Source organism: Hylobates moloch, unplaced genomic scaffold, assembly GCF_009828535.3.
Source record: "Hylobates moloch isolate HMO894 unplaced genomic scaffold, HMol_V3 SCAFFOLD_4, whole genome shotgun sequence".
NCBI classification, from domain to species: domain Eukaryota; kingdom Metazoa; phylum Chordata; class Mammalia; order Primates; family Hylobatidae; genus Hylobates; species Hylobates moloch.
Window position 1 is genome coordinate 141,578,326 of NW_026652279.1, and position 19,352 is coordinate 141,597,677.

General features: G+C 41.1%; 1 non-coding gene and 1 pseudogene across 1 annotated transcript; both read right to left on the reverse strand.

Annotated features, from left to right (window-relative positions):
- Positions 1-4,993: 4,993 nt before the first annotated feature.
- On the reverse strand, positions 4,994-5,099 carry LOC116467638 (U6 spliceosomal RNA). The gene has a single exon (XR_004247855.1). It is a non-coding gene; the product is annotated as a U6 spliceosomal RNA (small nuclear RNA).
- A 322-nt stretch (positions 5,100-5,421) lies between these two features.
- On the reverse strand, positions 5,422-9,210 carry LOC116467500 (large ribosomal subunit protein uL6-like; annotated as a pseudogene).
- Between the last annotated feature and the right edge of the window lie 10,142 nt (positions 9,211-19,352).

The window sequence follows — 19,352 nt, forward strand, 5'->3', positions numbered from 1 at the left end:
ATGATTAGTGCTCCCTCTGCTGGTTTCCCTGCAACAGTTAGTTGCGGCGATTTGGGAGGATGAAAAGACAGCAAGGAAAATTCTGTTACTTTTGGTCTTTAAACATCATTTCTATATACAAGTTTTATCCTTGATTGGTAGCAAATGCCAATGTAGTTTCTGAAAATTTATTCTTTTTTAAAATTCAATAGTTATTCTGAAGTTGGGCTAGATAATTATAATCCTTTTAAAATTAATTCCTCCTTTCTTGTATCATGAAGCAGGACATAAAGCACAACAATTCTTATTTATTGGGATTTTTCTTGGGTAGGAGTTAACCTTATGTAGCTAACTCTCAGTAACTTGACCTAGCAGTAGTGAAGTTGGCTGTTTGAACATCAAGCTGACACTCAAGTAAGCAAAATAGAGGTTCGGAGTGACATTATCGCTGGAGAATTACATTTTGTAATTAAACACTTTGCTGTGTCATTATTTTAGTCTACATCATCCTATGTGAAAGATATTTGGAAATTGGATAGCTGATTTAATTTATCTTGATATCCAAACTATAATTAAAGATTCTTAGAATTCATTGGATTCGTCAGTTTGCTGTCTGGGAATTTGTACTTTCATGAATCAGAGTATGTCAATCCATATACAGTGTTCATTTAACTAATACTTGTATTAAATCACTTCTAAATGCTTATTATACTCTGTATTATAGTATTATATTCTGAGTCTTAAAGGTGCTTAATGTGAAGATTCTCTCTGTACATATTCAACTCTTACTAACTTTTGGCTTTGGGTACAAATCAGTTAGTGTATTACATGATAAAATAGGAAACTATTTCCCTAGGGATATAGGTATTCAGTAGGGAGCTTTGGAGTCTCAATGAGCTTTTTAAGGAAGCATTTTTAATGGTAGGTTTTAGGGAGAGTTTTTATAGTAAGATAAAGTAGATGAGAAAGTGTTGCCTCTAAACAATCAACAAGCTGGGAATGGGGTGCAGAATGAGGAGAACCCTAAGCAATAGGCAATAAAGAGTGAAAGGAAGGAGGTGTCACTCATTGGGAAAGAAAAGGAACCGTATGTCATCGACTGAGAGCTGCTGTCTTCTTAAAAGTCATTTTTGTGAGGTGCGCTTGCGGAATGGTAAAACAGAAAGGAAATAACAGAGTAGCAGGTCAGATCTCCTAAATCAACCTTACTCATCACTGGTGTGCAAGATACCATCATCAGATCATTTTAACACTCTGGAAAATACCACGGAGAGGTTTAGCAAGTGACAATTAACATCAGGGAGAAGCAGTTTCTAATAAGGAGATCCAGCCATTGCTGCTAGAGTTTAGATGTGGAATTTCTAGGCTCTGGAAAGTGCAGAGGCAGAAATGAGGTGATTACTTTCCTCTCCATCTTAAGGATTATGGCTAACACCCCTATAACAAAGACAGGTTATCAAGAGAAAAGAATAATAAATTTATTTAAGTTTGATATGATATGGGAGGCTTCAGAATGAAGACCCAAAGATGCAGGGAAAACTGTTGCATTTTATGCTGATGTTCAATGAAGTATGGATGGCCATATAAAATATGATTGGACAAAAAGGATAAAATCTAATGCTCTGATGCTAATAGACAGAGTCAGGAAACTCGGCAAAGCCTGTCCAGATTTTTCTTGGTCTTTCTATGTAGCATTATTTTGTTGACAAAAAAGCCAAACTGTGTAAGATATTTGAAGAGGTTTATTCTGAGCCAAATATGAGTGGCAGGGCCTTTGACACAGCCTCAGGAGGCCCTGAGAACATGCGCCTAAGAGGATTGTGTTACAGCTTGGTTTAATACATTTTAGGGAGACAGAAGTTATAGGCATATAAGGTATACATTGATTTGGCCCAGAAAGGTGGGACATCTCAAAGTGAGGGGGGAAGGTGGGAAAGGGGAGCTTCTGGGTCATAGATGGATTCAAAGATTTTCTGATTGACAATTGGTTGAAATAATTAAGCTTGGCTGGGTGTGGTGGTTCACGCCTGTAATCCCAGCACTTCAGGAGGCCAAGGGAGGTGGATTGCTTGAGCTCAGGAGTTCAAAGCCAGCCTGGGAAACATGGCAAAAACCCATCTCTACTAAAAATACAAACATTAGCTGGGTGTGGTGGCACATGCCTGTAATCCCAGCTACTTGGGAGGCTGAGGAAGGAGTATTACTGGAGCCTGGGAAGTCAAGGCTGCAGTGAGTTGTGATTGCACCACTGCACTCCAGCCTGGGTGACAAAGTGAGACCCTATCTCAAAAACAAAACAAAACAAAACAAAAATAATGATAATAATTAAGCTTTGCCTGATGACTTGAAGTCAGCATAAAGAAATGCTTGAGTTAAGATAAGGAGGGTTTTTATTATGTAGGTGAAGCCTCTAAATAATAGGCTTCAGAGAGAATAGATGTAAATGTCTCTTATGGGACATAAAAGATGCCAGACTCTTACTTAAATCTCTCCTGGATCAGGAAAAGACAAGGAAAGGGAAGGGGATTATTTACCGAATGTAGATTTTCCCCACAAGAGACAGCTTTGCAGGGCCATCCGAAAATATTTCAAATAAATATGTTTTGGGGTAAAATACTTTGTTTTTTGGGGGGGGCCTGTTATTTGTCATGTGATACTATAAGAGAGTTAGGTTGAATTTGCTATCTTATTGCTACAAAGAATCTGTTTCGTCAGCCTTATGATGTCTTTCTTTTTTTTTTTTTGAGATAGAATCTTGCTCTGTTGTCCAGGCTGGAGTACAGTGGTGTGATCTTGGCTCACTGCAACCTTGGTCTCCCGGGTTCAAGCGATTCTCCTGCCTCAGCCTCCCAAGCACCTGGGATTACGGGCACCCACCATCGTGCCTGGCTAATTTTTGTAGAGACGGGGTTTTACCATGTTGGCCAGGCTGGTCTTGAACTCCTGACCTCAGGTGATCCACCCGCCTCAGCCTCACAAAGTGCTGAGATTACAGGCATGAGACACCACACCCAGCCTATGATCTCTATTTCAGTGTTAATGCCGGTCAGAGGTGTCTTAACTCCAAAGAGAACAGAGTATAATAAGGCATGTCAGACCCCACTTCTTGTCATGGCCTGAACTAGTTCTTCAGGTTTCTTTCAGATCACCTTGGCCTAGAGGGGGGTCTATTCAGTCAGTTGAGAGGCTTAGGATTTGAATTTTTGCTAACACTTTCCTTTGGGATATGGAGCAGGACTCCTCTGGAATGAGGGTCTAATTTCTTTATGGCCAGGTATTACACAGAAAGATGGGGGAAGGATAAAGTTGTATTTTTAGGCTTTCGGACCGGGCTTTAGAGAAAAAGCATTCTAATTTCTATGGCTTGCCTCAGGGAGAATGAGGGGCAAGAGATGGCAGAAGGTTGGAGAGAGAATTTGCTTTGCAAGCCTTCACTTTGGGGTTTCATTTTCTGAACCCCAACATTTCTCATTCTGAAACTTCCTCAAGAAGTTTCACAGTCTAAAAATTGATTGATAGATTGTCTCATAAGCCACTGAATCAGTCTCTCAGTCCTGAGAATAGGCCAGTCTAGCTAAACAGTTAACAGTTGTGTCTCATTTCAGGCAGTGGTGTTGCCAATGGGCTTCCATGAAAGTCGGGGCTCTATACAGTGTGAGCAATGAGATATTTACTTTTGAGTATCACTTCCTGAGCCCCAACAAAGGACTTTAGAGAGTGCTAGGTGTGGATGTTGTGGAGGGGTTGGACTGAGGGGGCATAAATTCTTGGATTCCAGTGCTAGAGGACCTGGAGTCAACAGGGAGTGAATCGAAGTGAAAACAAGACTCAGTTTCTATGGCTGGGCTCTGAGGTCAGGAAGACTAATGGTAGGATCCCTGCTTTGGAAAGTGGGATGTGAGTGGCCATGGATAAGGCTGATTTGATACTAACCCCAATATACTGCTACATTCCTTCATCCTGAGACTGAAGAGGGTTTACACACATGAGTGCATGTTCAGTTTAGGACCTAGAAGCACACAGATAACTGCGCCAAAGGGAGGAATTTTAGGAGATATTATTGGATGAGAGGTCATGCCCCTTGCTTCACAAAGCATGATGTATGGGCTAATGCTTACTTAGCCTGATCATAAAGTCATTCTACATTAGAGGTTGGAGACTAAAGATACCAGAACACCCATTCTTCAAACAACTTTTACATTTACTTTCAGGGCCACATAATTGTTCTCTAACTTTTCATATATTTGTTTTCAGTTTTTTTTTCTCTTCAGATGATATATTGTAAGTTTGTTCAATGCAGGAATGTTTTTTCAGAGCTTTTGCATTTCCCCAAGTGCCTACCTTAATTTTTTACCCAGATTAAATGACAGAGCTGTTAAGGTTTTTGTTTGTTTGTTTGTTTTCTTTTTTTTTTTTTTTGAGACGGAGTTTCGCTCTTGTTGCCCAGGCTGGAGTGCAATGGCACAATCTTGGCTCACGGCAACCTCCGCCTCCCGAGTTCAAGCGATTCTCCTGCCTCAGCCTCCCGAGTAGCTGGAATTACAGGCATGCACCACCATGCCCGGCTAATTTTTTGTATTTTTAGTAGAGACGGGGTTTTTCCCTTGAAGAAAGAATTGTCCTAAAAATTTCAGAAAACTATATGTGGATTTTGCTTATGATAATCAAGCTGATACTTGAAAACAATTGAACATAGGGAACTTTTCATTGAAGGCATATATATATATATATTTTTTTTTTTTTTTTGACAGAGTCTTACTCTGTCACCCAGGCTGGAGTGCAGAGGTGTGATCTCAGTTCACCGCAACCTCCACTTCCTGGGTTCAAGAGATTCTCCTGCCTCAGCCTCCCGAGTAGCTGGGATTAGAGGCATATGCCACCATACCTGGCTAATTTTTTTTTTTTTTTAATGAAAACCACAATTTTGTCATTGGGTGCCACCTGTTTTTGCTTAGATTCACACTGTTTCCTTAGTGCTAGTTAGCAGATACTGAAATGATCTTCCCAGACTGCACAAAATATGGAACACTTCACGAATTTGTGTGTCATCCTTGGGCAGGGGCCAATGCTAATCTCTGTATCATTCAGAATTTTAGTATATGTGCTGCCAAAGTGAGCACTAATTTTTGTATTTTTTGTAGAGATGGGGTTTCACCATGTTGGCCAGGCTGGTCTCGAACTCCTGACCTCAAGTGATCTGCCCGCCTCAGCCTCCCAAAGTGCTGAGATTCCAGGCGTGAGCCACCGTGCCTGGCCTGAAGGCCTGTATTTCTAAGATAGCTTTGTTATGAGCTGATTTTTTTTTCTGAATTGGTTTCTTTATGAATAAATTCTTTTTTCCCTCAGAGTAATAGAGGTCTTTTATTGCATCATTAAAATATCACAAATATTTCTTAGGAATCATCTGGCATCTTGTTTCTGTAGCTGGTCAAATCTTAGCTCTTATTGCTCAGCCTGCTGAACAACTGTTCCTTATTCAGAGACATAGATACCATCCCCAAATTTTCTCATATCGGTTTTTTGTTTTTTGTTTTTTTTTTCTGAGACAGAGTCTTGTTCTGTTGCTCAGGGACATGACCTATGCTTACTATTTCCTCCACCTACCAGCTGCAAGTGATTCTCCTGCCTCAGCCTCCCGAGTAGATGGGATTACAGGTGCACACCACCATGCCTGGCTGATGTCTGTATTTTTAGTAGAGACAGGGTTTCACCATGTTGGCCAGGCTGGACTCGAACTCCTGACCTTAGGTGATCCGCCCACCTTAGCCTTCCAAAGTGTTGGGATTACAGGCATGAGCCACTATGCCCGGCCTCATATTGTGGTTTCTAATTATTGTGGCTTGCTAAATCAAAGCAGCTGAATTTGAAACAAGCTCAATGTCATTTCCTTCAAGGATTAATGTATCTTTCTGGGCCTGAGATTCTAATCAAGTAACACTTGGGTTCATCCAAACCCTGAATCTGTATTTCTCACTCAAGGAATTTCAGATTTCAAGAGAGACCCATTCTCCTGGATAATGACACTGATGGGGAAGTGAGCATACACAGACCTTATCTTAGAATAAAAGCCAATGCAACACCCTGGATCACGTTCTGTACATGACCTCAAATAGTGTGAACAATAGCCAGTTCCTTTCCATTTCTCCACCATTTGTTAACTCCTACCCTCCTCTTTTTCTTTACCATGAGACTGAGTTGTACATTGATGTGATTGAAGTCCCTCCACAGGTTTCTCTGGGACCCTTCACAATGACTCTGTGTCCCTTCGGAGTGATGTCGGGAATGTTGACAGCCTGGCTGCAGAGAATGGTCTCAATTCTTGCAATAGATGCAGCAAATAATTATGAATAAATTCTTTATGAATTTATAGTCATGTATGAAACAAATAAAAATTAATTGTTTTTCTTTTCTTATTTTATTGATGATACTTTTTTTTTTTTTTTTGATACGGTGTTTTGCTCTTTTTGCCCAGGCTGGAGTGCAATGGTGTGATCTTGGCTCACCGCAACCTTCACCTCCCTGGTTCAAGCAATTCTCCTGTCTCAGCCTCCCAGGTAGCTGGGATTACAGGCATGCACCACCACGCCTGGCTAATTTTGTACTCTTTAGTAGAGACAGGGTTTCTCCATGTTGGCCAGGCTGGTCTTGAACTCCCGACCTCAGGTGATCTGCCCACCTCGGCCTCCCAAAGTGCGGGGATTACAGGCGTGAGCCACCACGCCTGGTTTTTTTTTTTTTTTTTTGACACAGTCTTGCTTTGTTGTCAAGGCTGGAGTGCAGTGGCGTGCTGTCAGCTCACTGCGAGCTCCGCCTCCTAGGTTAAAGCAATTCTTCTGCCTCAGCCTCCTGAGTAGCTGGGACTACAAGTACACGCTGCCATGCCTGGCTAATTTTTTTTTTTTTTTGTATTAGTAAAGACAAGGTTTCACTATATTGGCCAGGATGGTCTCCATCCCCTGACCTCATGATCCTCCCACCTTGGCCTCCCAAAGTGCTGGGATTACAGGAGTGAGCCACTGGGCCGGGCCAATGATAGCTATTTTTAAAACTGCTCTTTACACTGTTAGAAGAACCATTCATCAAAAGATTACTCATATGTTCTTAAGACTCTAGGACATGCGGTTTGGAAAGGGAAAACTTTTATCCATATTCCCTAGAAGATCCACATGGAATAAGTTATATGTTTAGATGGATGCATGTGTCCTTCACCCTTGTACCACATGAAATCTGACACTAAGCAATGCATTAATCTAAATAAGGACAGGAAGCATACAAGATCTGCTGGAATTACTCAAGCCTCACAGCTATCTTTTAGTTTTATTCATATTACTTGAGAAAAAAATGTGAACCTTCTTTCTTGCCCTCCATACTCTTCTGGTCAGAAGGATAGAGATCCTCCGGATCTATACTACTTAATATGGTAGTGGCCAGGTGCAGTGGCTCATGCCTGTAATTCCAGCATTTTGAGAGGTTGAGGTGGGAGGACTGTTTGGAGCCAAGAGTTCGAGACCAGCCTGGGCAACGTAGCAAGACCCCCAACTCTACACAAAAATGAAAAAATTAGCCATGTGTTGTGGTGCATGCCTGTAGTTCCAGCTCCTCAGGAGGCTGAGGTGGGAGGACTGCTTGAGCCCAGGGTGGCTGAGGCTGCAGTGAGCTGTGATTGCACCACTGCCCTCCAACCTGGGTGGTAGAGCCAGACTCTATCTCAAATAAAGCCAAAACCCAAACCAAAATATAGTAGCTATTATGCACATGGGGCTAGTGAGCACTTGAAATGTGCTGAAATATATACCGTGTTTCAAAGACTTAGTGCAAGGCCAGAAGTGGTGTGACACCTGTAATCTCAGCATTTTGGGAGGCTGAGGTGGGAGGATCACTTGAGCTCAGGAGTTCAAGGCTGCAGTGAGCTATGATTCTGCCATTGCACTCTGGCCCGGGCAACAGAGCAAGACTCCCTTGTCTCAAAAAAAAAAAAAAAAAAAATCAAAGAGGGTACGAAGAAATAAAAAGAACGTGAAATACCTAATTAACTCTTAAAATATTGATGATATGTTGAAATGATATTGTTTGGATTAAATAAAATGCTAGTAAAGTTATTTTCACCTGTTTCTTTTTACTTTTTCACTATTCATAAATTTTTAGTTACTCACATGGCTCACATTATATTTCTGTTGGACAGAGCTTCCCTAGGCCAACAGTTCTTAATCTTTCTTGATTAAATAACAGATTTCTTTGAGTATAGGATAAAAGCTCTATAAATCATAAATATTGATAGATACTGTCAGTTCTGCTATACCCAGCATGTGTTCTTAAGATGTGTACTGTGCAATATCATGCAATAGAAACCACAGGGCTGGAATTAGGGGAAAACATTCACAGTTTTGTAATTGACACATAAAGGGATAGGAACTTAATAAAAACAGTAGCACGGTAAATGGTGAAGATCTATATCAATGCTGTAATAAATGTAGCCCTTGAAAAGTATTTCTTTTGTTCGCGGAATGGACATTTGCAGAAACTGCTCTCAGACAGACACATGCCTTCCCTGTTTCCACGCCAGCAGCCTTGTGTACAAGAGGAGATAGAAGAAGAATGAGGAAAAGGAGCAAAACAACAGAGAACATAGAGGAAAATGCAAAATAGGCTGAGAGGAAAGAAGGGAAAATTAAGGAGAGGGCAGGTGGCCACACGGCTAGTGTGCAGGGTTGCAGCTTGCGAGTTATTGGAAAGTAAGGAGTAACTGCAGACATAGAAGGGTGTAGCTGCTCATTGTCCTTGTGCAGTGTGCGCGTGTGAGGATTCCTGCATAGTTGAATTGGGCGCAGTTTTCTGTGTTGGCCTAGTGATGAGATTGGCAGATAAAATTGGCATAAGCAAATGTGAAGTAGCATTGTGCTAAAAGCTTTCCTAATATATCTGTCACATTGGGCGAGATTTTCCAAACAAGCATTATAGCAGAACTGACTGTAGATACGTACACATATCACAGTAGATTCATGCACAGCCCACACTAGCAACCTCCAGACTAGGGTGTCCGAGAAGGCCAAGCATTAGGCATCGATACTGGAATGCCAGCCTTAGATATGTTCAAGGCCTTGTAGTCAGAAAGAATTACGAGAACGGCAGCCTGATGAGCAATTTGGAGCCCATGTTTCTATGTGGGATGGGGGTGGGATTTATGGCACTGGAAAGATTTGTTGATTTTGGGGGCAGAGAAGGTGAATTCATGTAGCGACCAACTGGGAATGACCCAGCTACACAGTCTTTCTAATCTATGCCAAAGCTGTACAGAAAAAAACTTATTTGTGAATAGGACTGCCAAATTTGTTCCCAGCGACAGTAAATGAATACTTGGTAAGTAGGGAAATTCCAATAGGTAACAGAGAAAACGGGCAGGTTCTGTCCTCATTTCCTGCTCCTACTTGTTCTGGGATTTAGTTGCAGTTCATAGCATCTGGTTCCTGTGCATTCACAGAAATAGGCCCAAGTACCTGTCAGAAGGAAATGAATTGAGAGAATCTTCAAGTCACTCAGAACAGTGAAGTAACTGAAAATTAAATTAAACCATTGAAGTTGGTTGCCTATTAAACATGATGGTGATGATAAGCTAACATTTATTAGAGTTTTGGGATACACTAGGAGCTACACTATGGGATTTTTGTGAACTATTTTATGTAATGTTCCTGATATTTTGAGGTAGATTTTATTATTATCTCTTTTTATGGATATTAGTAACTCAGCCAACATCACACAGGTAGCAAGCAGCAGAGTTGGGACTTGAACTCAGGAAGTCTAAGTCAGAGTTTGCATGGGAACCACTGAACTCTTTGGTTTTATGAGTGGTATTACTGCGGCCTTTCATAGTCTACTGTGTACATATTCCCACTCTTGTTAAGTGTGTATAATGAAATTCTGTTACCTTATTTTTTTAAACAGGAGAAAAATACCAAAAATAAATAAATAAATAAATGGATTTAAGTAAGCAAGCCTACCAAAATGTTTTTATTGTTGTTTTTGAGACAGGATCTCACTCTGCTGCCCAGAGTGAAGTGAAGGCTGGAGTGAAGTGGCTTGATCATGGCTTTCTGCATTCTTGACCTCCCAGGCACAAGCAGTCCTCATGCCTTAGCCTCCCAAGTAGCTGGGACACTACAGGCACATACCATCAGGCCTGGCTAATTTTTTAATCTTCCTGGAGACAGGGTCTCTCTATGTTGCTTAGATTGGTTTCAAACTTCTGGGCTTCAAGCAATTCTCCCGCCTCAGTCTCCCAAAGTTCTGGGGTTACAGGCATAAGCCACCACACCCAGCCCCCAAAATGATTTTAGAATGGAAATCAGCTTTGAAACTACATCTAGTATTTTATAATGGATGTATTTCCATAGCATGACTTGAAAATGTACCTACTTTATACATGTGTGAAAGGTGCTTTCTATTCATGTGTAGACTCTTAAGGGAGCTCCTTTTACTATCAAATGTATGCATTATTACCACCCTTAAATTTCAGTAACTGCTGGTCATATAATCAATTTTAAGTTGCTGTTCAGTTTTATAGAATAAATTGTTTAATATTAGACTGCTAAAATATTAACAAATGCCATTCATTATTTTTCAGGAATGAGTATAATACTAATTGTTTCACATGTCCAGTTAAATCTGTCTGTGTGATAAAAGAGAATGCTATGCTGCACCAAATGTAGCACATTGTTCTAAAACCCTGTGATATATTTGTCAAAACTATTTTCCAGTTTATTATCTTTACTCTAGAGTCTAATTTATAACTAGTATATATAGTAAGGCATTTTATATTTAAGATAAATCTATTATTAAATGAATATTTCTCATCAAGTGGTTATAGGTAATAGCTCATTTTATTTCCTTTGTTTTGTAAATCTATTATTTTTTCCAGTTACTTTTCCAGTTACTTGGTTCTCATGAGTAGATTAGAAATGGGAGATCTTGGCTGGGCACGGTGGCTCACGCCTGTAATCCCAGCACTTTGGGAGGCCGAGACAGATGGATCACGAAGTCAGGAGTATGAGACCACCTTAACTAACATGGTGAAACCCCATCTCTACTAAAAATACAAAAATTAGCTGGCATGGTGGCCTGTGCCTGTAATCCCAGCTACTCAGGAGGCTGAGGCGGGAGAATCGCTTGAACCTGGGAGGCGGAGGTTGCAATGAGCCGAGATTGCACCACTGCACTCCAGCCTGGGCGACAGAGTGAGACTCTGTCTCAAAAAAAAAGAAATGGGAGATCTTAGAAATGAGAGCAGAAGACCATTATTCCTCTTCTCCCCTTTTTAAAACCCCAGTTTCAGATATTACAAGGTTCCAACATGTTTTGTCACAACTGTCTGTTGTGCGAAAGAAATGAGAATACACATTTGCAAATGAGATTTCCCTAAAGAACTATCTCCCTCTCTGCTTTAAAAAAGAATCCTAGTAGGAGTACATTTCTCTTACTTTTGGATAATAAATACCACGTGAGGCACTCCTTCTCTTCCTTGGATGCTTCTTCAGATTTTGATGGAGAAGAAACATGAACTGGGTTTGTTCTCTGCATTCCTTTGTCTGATTTCCCAAACGCTCTTGGTTGCACTTCCCAGAAAGATGGAATGTCTGGGACTACTCAGGGGAAACTGTTAGGTGCAGCTGCTCTCCCCTCCAGTACTGGCCATCACTCAGTTCCCCTGTAGGGAATATTCCTACATGGCTTCTCCAGTGGTGTAACACAGCTCTTCTGCCAGCAGCCTTGGCCAGGGGCCAAAGGACCAGAAAGAGGGGGAGGAGGTGGAGTCTTCTTAGCCACCCCAGAGGTATCTTCCTGCACCGAGGACATGAAGCGAACTTAGTGCATACCACAGTGTTTTAGACTAAAAGTAAGAGTGGCTCCTGGGAGCTAATCTTTAATAAAGGAGCATGTTGTTCTGAAAAATGTGATACTAATAATTTGTGACAAAGGTTTAAGTTGTAGTGTAATAAAGTTAATGGCCATGTATTTGTGATCTCAAGCAATAGGTTGGCTGTTTCCCTTTGAGTCTGGGAGAGTGCTAGCATTTTTCTTAGAGCATAAGTCACCTTTCCAGTCTTGATCATGAATTGAGGCATTTCTTGGCTTCCCTGGCATTACCATTTAGCTTGTCCAGAGTACTGGGAAAATGGCACATTACCACACTCCTTGATGAGGGAAAACAAAAGCTGGTCATTGAATTGGAGTGATGATTTTCATTCCTCTGTCTTCATCCCTTCTTGTCATTTCTGCTTCTCTCACAGGTAAATGTGTTCATGCTCACATTTAGGGTGGATGCCCTGGGACACGGGCAGACATGGAGCAACATACTCGTGTGTGGCAGGGTTAAGCCCTACAAATCCCAGCACGTATTCTTACAACTCATCTCGTCCCCATGACAACTGTGTGAGGAAGGGATTTGGGCTTATAATTTCTTCAATATCTAAATAATGATTGGCTCTACCTCATCCTTTGGACACAAAATTTTATTTTATTTTTTGGAACAGGGTCTTACTCTCTTGCCTAGGCTGGTGTGCAGTGGCACAGTCATGGCTCACTGCAGCCTTGACCTTCCAGACTCAAGCAATCCTCCTGCCTCAACCTCCCTAGTAGCTGGGACTACAGGCAAGGACTACAATGCTAAGCTAATTTTTAAAAAAATTTTTTGTAGAGATGGGGTCTCACTATGTTGCCCAGGTTGGTCTCCAACTCCTGGGCTCAAGGGATGCTCCCACCATGGCCTCCCAAAGTGTCGTGATTACACATGTGAGTCACCACCCCTGGCCTGGACGCAAATTTTGAAACACAATAATAACTCTAGCACTATCTTCCCCTCACTCTAGTGAGTTGCAATGGATGGGTTGGGGGTGGTCGTTTTCCAGATCAATTTCTGTGTGCGCTAGAGAAAATAAGCTGTCATGCTAACAAAGTTATTAGGCATATCAAACATGTCAATATATGTAATAAAGAAGGAGGCAATAAGTCCTTGAGTATTTAGGAAATATTTAATCCTACACATTAATCATTAAACAAATAAACAAAGCTCCCACATGAAGTAGAATGTGAGTTTCTGAGGCCAGCCTGAAGTTTAGAGCTATTTTAGGGTAGGCAGGTCATGGGCTTCATTTGCTTCTGAAATTTTCCATGAAAGAAATGTCTGTTCCTCTGAGGAAACCTGCAGCCATGGGTACCTCTGCAAGTCACAACTAAATGGAATGTCTGTAAAAAGCACAACCCTCTGTGAAAAAATAATTATGAGGCAATCTGGAATTTTGAACACTGCATATTAGTGATAATAAGAATTATTGTTATTTTAGGTTATATAAATCTATTGCAGTTGTTCCAAAAAAGTGCTTATCAGCCGGGTGCAGTGGCTCACACCTGTAATCTCTGCACTTTGTGAGGCAGAGGCAGGTGGATCACTTGAACCCAGGAAGTTCAACACCAGCCTGGGTAACATGGTGAAACCCCCATCTCCACAAAAAATACAAAAAACTTTTTTTTAGCCGGGTGTGGTGGTGCATGTCTGTCGTCCCAGCTTCTCAGGAGGCTGAGGTGGGAGGATTGCCTGAGCTTGGGAGGTGGAAGCTGCAGTGAGATCGCACCACTGCTCTCTAGCCTGGGTGACAGAGCCAGATCCTGTCTCAAAAAAAAAAAAAAAGAAAATTCTTTATCATAATATACCTTAAAATATGTTAAAAATATGAATATATCTCTATATAGTTGTATATATTTAATGTATAATATCATTATACTATATGATTATAATTGACATATTAATTTAACATATTTTACATTATATTATAAATATATTTACTATGTATTTAATATATGTACATTTAATGAGTGAAATACTGTGATATCCAGGTTTACTTCAGAGCTATCCTGGTATATGTTTGTGTAGAGTGGGGGTGGCAGTTAGGTGGTACTTAGATGAAATAAGATTAACTGTGAATAGACAGTTGGTGAAGCTGGGTGACAAACACGACAGTTCAGGATACTCTTTTCTCCATTTTCATATGTATATTAGAAATTTTTATAATAAAAAAGTGTTTTTTTTTTTTTGGCTGGGTGCAGTGGCTCACGCCTTTAAATCCTAACACTTTGGGAGGCTGAGGTGGGCAGATTGCCTGAGCTCAGGAGTTCGAGACCAGCCTAGGCAACGTGGCGAAACCCTGTCTCTACTAAAAATACAGAAAATTAGCTGGGCGTGGTGGCGTGCACCTGTAATCCCAGCTACTCAGGAGACTGAGGCACAAGAATTGCTCGAACTTGGGAGGCGGAGGTTGCAGTGAGCTGAGATTGCACCACTGCACTCTAGCCTGGTTGACAGAGTGAGACTGCCTCAAAAAAAAAAAAAGCTTTTTTTGAGAATAGACAAAGATAATTTTAATGTGTAAATTTGAAGTGATTTCTCCAAAAAACTTAGACAGTAAATCTACGGTAAAAATTACTGTGATAGTGGCATAATGAAAACTTCTGTGTAGATGACAATTCCAAAAGGCCAACAATCAACAATAAAAACAAAAAGCTTAATCTTATTGGTAAACAGGAAAATGCAAATTAAAACAAAAGTCATTTGACTTGGAAAGTTAATAAAGCTGACATTGTCCTTTTTTTTTTTTTTTTTTCTTTCTTTTAGAGACAGGGTCTCACTCTGCTGCCTATGCTGGAGTGCAGTGGCACAATCATGGGTCATTGCAGCTTTCACCTCCTGGTCTCAGGTGATCCTGCCACCTCAGACTCCTAAGTAGCTGGGACTACAAGCACATGCCACCATATCAAGCTAATTTTTGAAAAAAAATTTTTTTTTTTTTGAGACAGAGTCTCGCTCTATCGCCCAGGCTGGAGTGCAGTGGCGCCATCTGGGCTCACTGTAAGCTCCGCCTCGCGGGTTCACGCCATTCTCCTGCCTCAGCCTCCCCAGTAGCTGGGACTACAGGCGCCCGCCACTACGCCTGGCTAATTTTTTTTTGTATTTTTAGTAGAGACGGGGTTTCACCGTGTTAGCCAGGATGGTCTCTATCTGCTGACCTCGTGATCCGCCCATCTCGGCCTCTCAAAGTGCTCGGATTAGAGGCGTGAGCCACCGCGCCCGACCTAATTTTTGAACTTTTTGTAGACATGGGGTTTTGCCATGTTGCCCAGGCTGGTCTCAAACTCCTGGGCTTAAGCAGTCCACCTGCCTTGGCCTCCCAAGGTGTGTAATCACAACTGCTGGGATTACAGGTATGAGCCACCAGGCCGCATTTCCCAATTTTGATAACAATTCAGAAATTAGTAAATTGCATAAGCTACTACTGTGTGCATAGATTGGTAGAATCATTTTGGAGAAGTATTTGGCAGTATACATTAAATTTAATCTTGAGTCCTCTCAAAAAAATGAATTCTTATCCTTGGTATATGCTGCAGAGAAATGCATGTTTATGTATGTACACCAAAAACCATGTAGCTGTTTATAACTGCCAAAATCACTGGGAATGAAACAAAAAGCCTTTAATAGGCAAATTTTTTTTTCTTCAAACCATCATAACGTTCTGTATAGAAAAAAAACAACCTTTTTTTCTCCCTATTATACTGCTTTTACTCAAAACACTTCAGTGCTGACAATGGATTGTGTGGATTTTTATTTCCTCACACCAACCAATTCTCCAAGACCAAGTGGGTGTCTAACAGTTCAGTTCAATTCAACTCAATTCTGTCACTAACCAGAGTTAGCACAGACCTTACTGATTAAAGGCTGAATCCCACTAGACTGCCTCCCACTTCACTTGCCAACTACAAGTAGTAGGTTCCCAGGTTACCCACAACTTCTGTCTGACTTGATTACAAATTAGAGGTTCTGATGACCCCCTCCCTTGGGTTCAGTAATTTGCTGGAGCACCTCACAGAAATCAGAAAGACAGTTTACTTAAGTGGAAGTGGTGAGAATCAAAATGCAGGCACTACTGTTGGGAAAATCCTGATAAATAGAGCTAGGGAAGGCCTCCAAGAGAGGGTTCTCATGCTTGTTTGCTTGATAACAAGAAAAGACTATGCAAAAACCACAACCTTGCACAGAGGCTGTCACAAACTTACACAAAAAAATACTTCTGCAAGAACTTATGCCCAGCAACTGCCTGCCCAGCTTCAGACTGTTGTCATCCTTGTTATTGATCTTTGTAGCCAAGAATAAATGTTTCAAAACAATTATATAATCTTTGTATTTTTTTTTGAAGACCTTTGTCTTCCTTTACCTTCCTGAATATGCACATAGTTTACTAAGGCATGAATATTCCCATTACAGTGTTTTATTCCCAGGTAAGTATCTTTCCCTCTAGGGAGGATCTCTCCGTTATTTAGGTTGGCACTTACTATTGTGGACTTACAACACAGGATATTTTAAATAATACAAATGAGCAGCCAGATGAAGCAGTACATTGGACAAGGTCTGGAAGGATTTCAAGCACAGGAGCTTCTGTCCCCGTGAAGTTGGGGTTAGTCACCCTCCTAACATGGAAATGTGTTCATCAAACTGGAAGCTCTCCAAATCCCTTACTCTTAGAATTTTTATGGAGGCTACATCATGCAGGTGTGACTGATTATTAACTACATTTCTAGCCCTTCTCCCTTCTCCAGAGAATAGGGGATGGGGCTAAAAGTTCTAAGCTTTTAATCATGGCTTGGTCTTTCTGGTGATCAGCCCCATCCAGGAGATGAACAAGAGACGCCTCAGTAAAACAAAAGACACTCCTATCACCCAGGAAATTCCAAAGTGTTTAAGAGCTCTGTGTCAGATATTCCTATCACTAAGGAAATTTCAAAGGTCTTAGAAGCTGTATGTCAGAAGCTGCATCAAAGTTTAACTATTAGAACAAAAGATTCTCCTAGAACCCCTATTTACAAGGTTTCTAGGAGCTCTGTGTTAGGAACCAGGGACAGAGGCCAATGTATATATTTCCTATTAGTTCAATGTTTATCCCTGGTCTCTGGTCACAAACCCCTCACCAAAAAATGATCATATCTACCAGAACATTTACATTTAGTGTAGCATTTATAGAACAGATAGAGCAGTAGTACCAATACAAGTATGCCTAACATTTGGAACCCAGTATGGAGAAAGGATAGATTTAAATAAACAATTAAAAGGCTGGGCGCAGTGGCTCACGCCTGTAATCCCAGCACTTTGGGAGGCCGAGGTGGGCGGATCACAAGGTCAAGAGATTGAGACCATCTTGGCCAACATGGTGAAACCCTGTCTCTACTAAAAATACAAAAAATTAGCCAGGTGTGGTGGCAGGCACCTGTAATCACAGCTACTTGGGAGGCTGAGGCAGGAGAATTGCTTGAACCCGGGAGGCGGAGGTTGCAGTGAGCTGAGATTGTGCCATTGCACTCCAGCCTGGGCAAAAAGAGCGAAACTCCATCTCAAAAAAAAAAAAAAATTAAATTGTCCTATAAGGCTATTTCATATGCTTTTGTATTTTTTTTTTCTTTAAGAGACAGGGTTTTGCTGTGTTGCCCAGGCTTTAGTACAGTAGTACAATCTTGGCTCACTGCAGCCTCAAACTCCTGAGCTCAAGCAATCCTCCTACCTCAGCCTCTAGAGTTTCTGGGACCACAGATGTGCACCACCATGCCTGGCTAATTTTTAAAAAATTTTTTGTAGAGACAGGGTCTTACTATGTTGCCCAGGTTGGGGTCTGAAATTCCTGGCCTCAGGTAATCCTCCTGCCTCAGCCTCTCAAAGTGCACTTGGATATTCTTATACTAATATGATTATTCTTACCCCCTCCTTCATCTACACCTATTTTTGCCTTATGATAAGGTTTTATAGATTTATTTAGCACAAGAATGAGCTGATGGTTAACTAGATAAAGTTATTCAACAAACCATTTTCTCTCGGTATTTCGTCCTGAGGAGGCTTTAATTCCATCTTCCAATATGCTTTAACTCCATCTTCCAATACACTTGATCATCAATATCAGATCATGAAACTTATTTACATGAGATAGTTTAGTCTTACCAACAATGCCAGTATTACATCTTTTTGTGTTGTGACCATGGTATAATTTAATTTCATAAAAAAGCAAGAATTTCAAAGGTATTTGCTCTTCCTTCCCCACAGAATCTACTCTTGCTCACACAAGGGCAAATGTCAGTACAATTAGACAGGACAGTTATTTCTATAAATTAATTGGGAACAAAGCCAATCAGCCCATCTTATCTCACAGGCTTGTACTGAGGCTGAGTTCCATTGTGTGTTATTACACAGCAGGGCCCACCTCACACCTATGGGGAGGACACAGTAATATTTACAAGACCTTCTATCCTTATTAACCATCTCGTGGGATGTATTTTAATATCAACCAGTTACAGATGTGAGAACAGTTCTGTTACATCTGTGTAAATTACAAGTGTCCCCAGAGAACTTCCACATGTTTGGGGAGCCATAAGACTCACACAGGTGTGCCCCTGGAGCCTCAGCAGCTAGAATAGAAGGCCATCGCCTCATGCCCACTTCAGTTTTCATTTGAATTAGTCATGAGGCTACGTTGGGTCCCAGTACAGACTCATTTCCAACATTGGGTTTTAGCAGTGTCCAGCATTATTTATTGAGTCTGCCTAACCCACTTTGCTAACGCCTCATTATCTTCCCAGGCTGACACCCTTTGCCTTCTTCCCGAAAGAACATTCCTTCTCTTCTAGTTAATACATCTTTTTCCTTTGAATGCTACTTCTCATTAAAGAGCAAATACAACTCATCTTAGTATACCTAGCTTGGCATCTATCTACCCTGTAGCCCGTTTCTGTCTTGTGGGCCAGTGTTGTTCAAGCCACAATTAAACTATTAGTTACTATTGTGCACTAATGATACCAGTGCACTTAGAATACATGTTTTGCATCCAGAAATGTTGGGTCCCTCATACGAGGCTTAGATGAGCAATCACACGCAGATGTAATTTAGTTTGAGTGTAGCATGAGGCCTCCCAGGATTTCCTTGTCTCAGTTTGGGGCCATTCTTTAGGGGTAATTTGGATCTACCAAGTGATGCCCCCTACTTTAATTCCATCAGAAAAACACATCGTTTCTTCCCTTCTTTTCTTTTCTTTTTTTGAGATGGTGTCTAGCTCTGTCACCCAGGCTGGAGTGCAGTGGCGCAATCTCAGCCCACTGCAACCTCCGCCTCCCGGGTTCAAGCAATTCTCTTGCCTCAGCCTCCTGAGTAGCTGGGATTACAGGCGTCCACCACCACACCTAGCTAATTTTTGTATTTTTAGTAGAGTAGAGAAAAAAAAGAATATGAAATAGCCTTATGGGACAATTTAATTGTGTATTTAGTTTCACCATGTTGGCCAGGCTGGTCTCGAACTCCT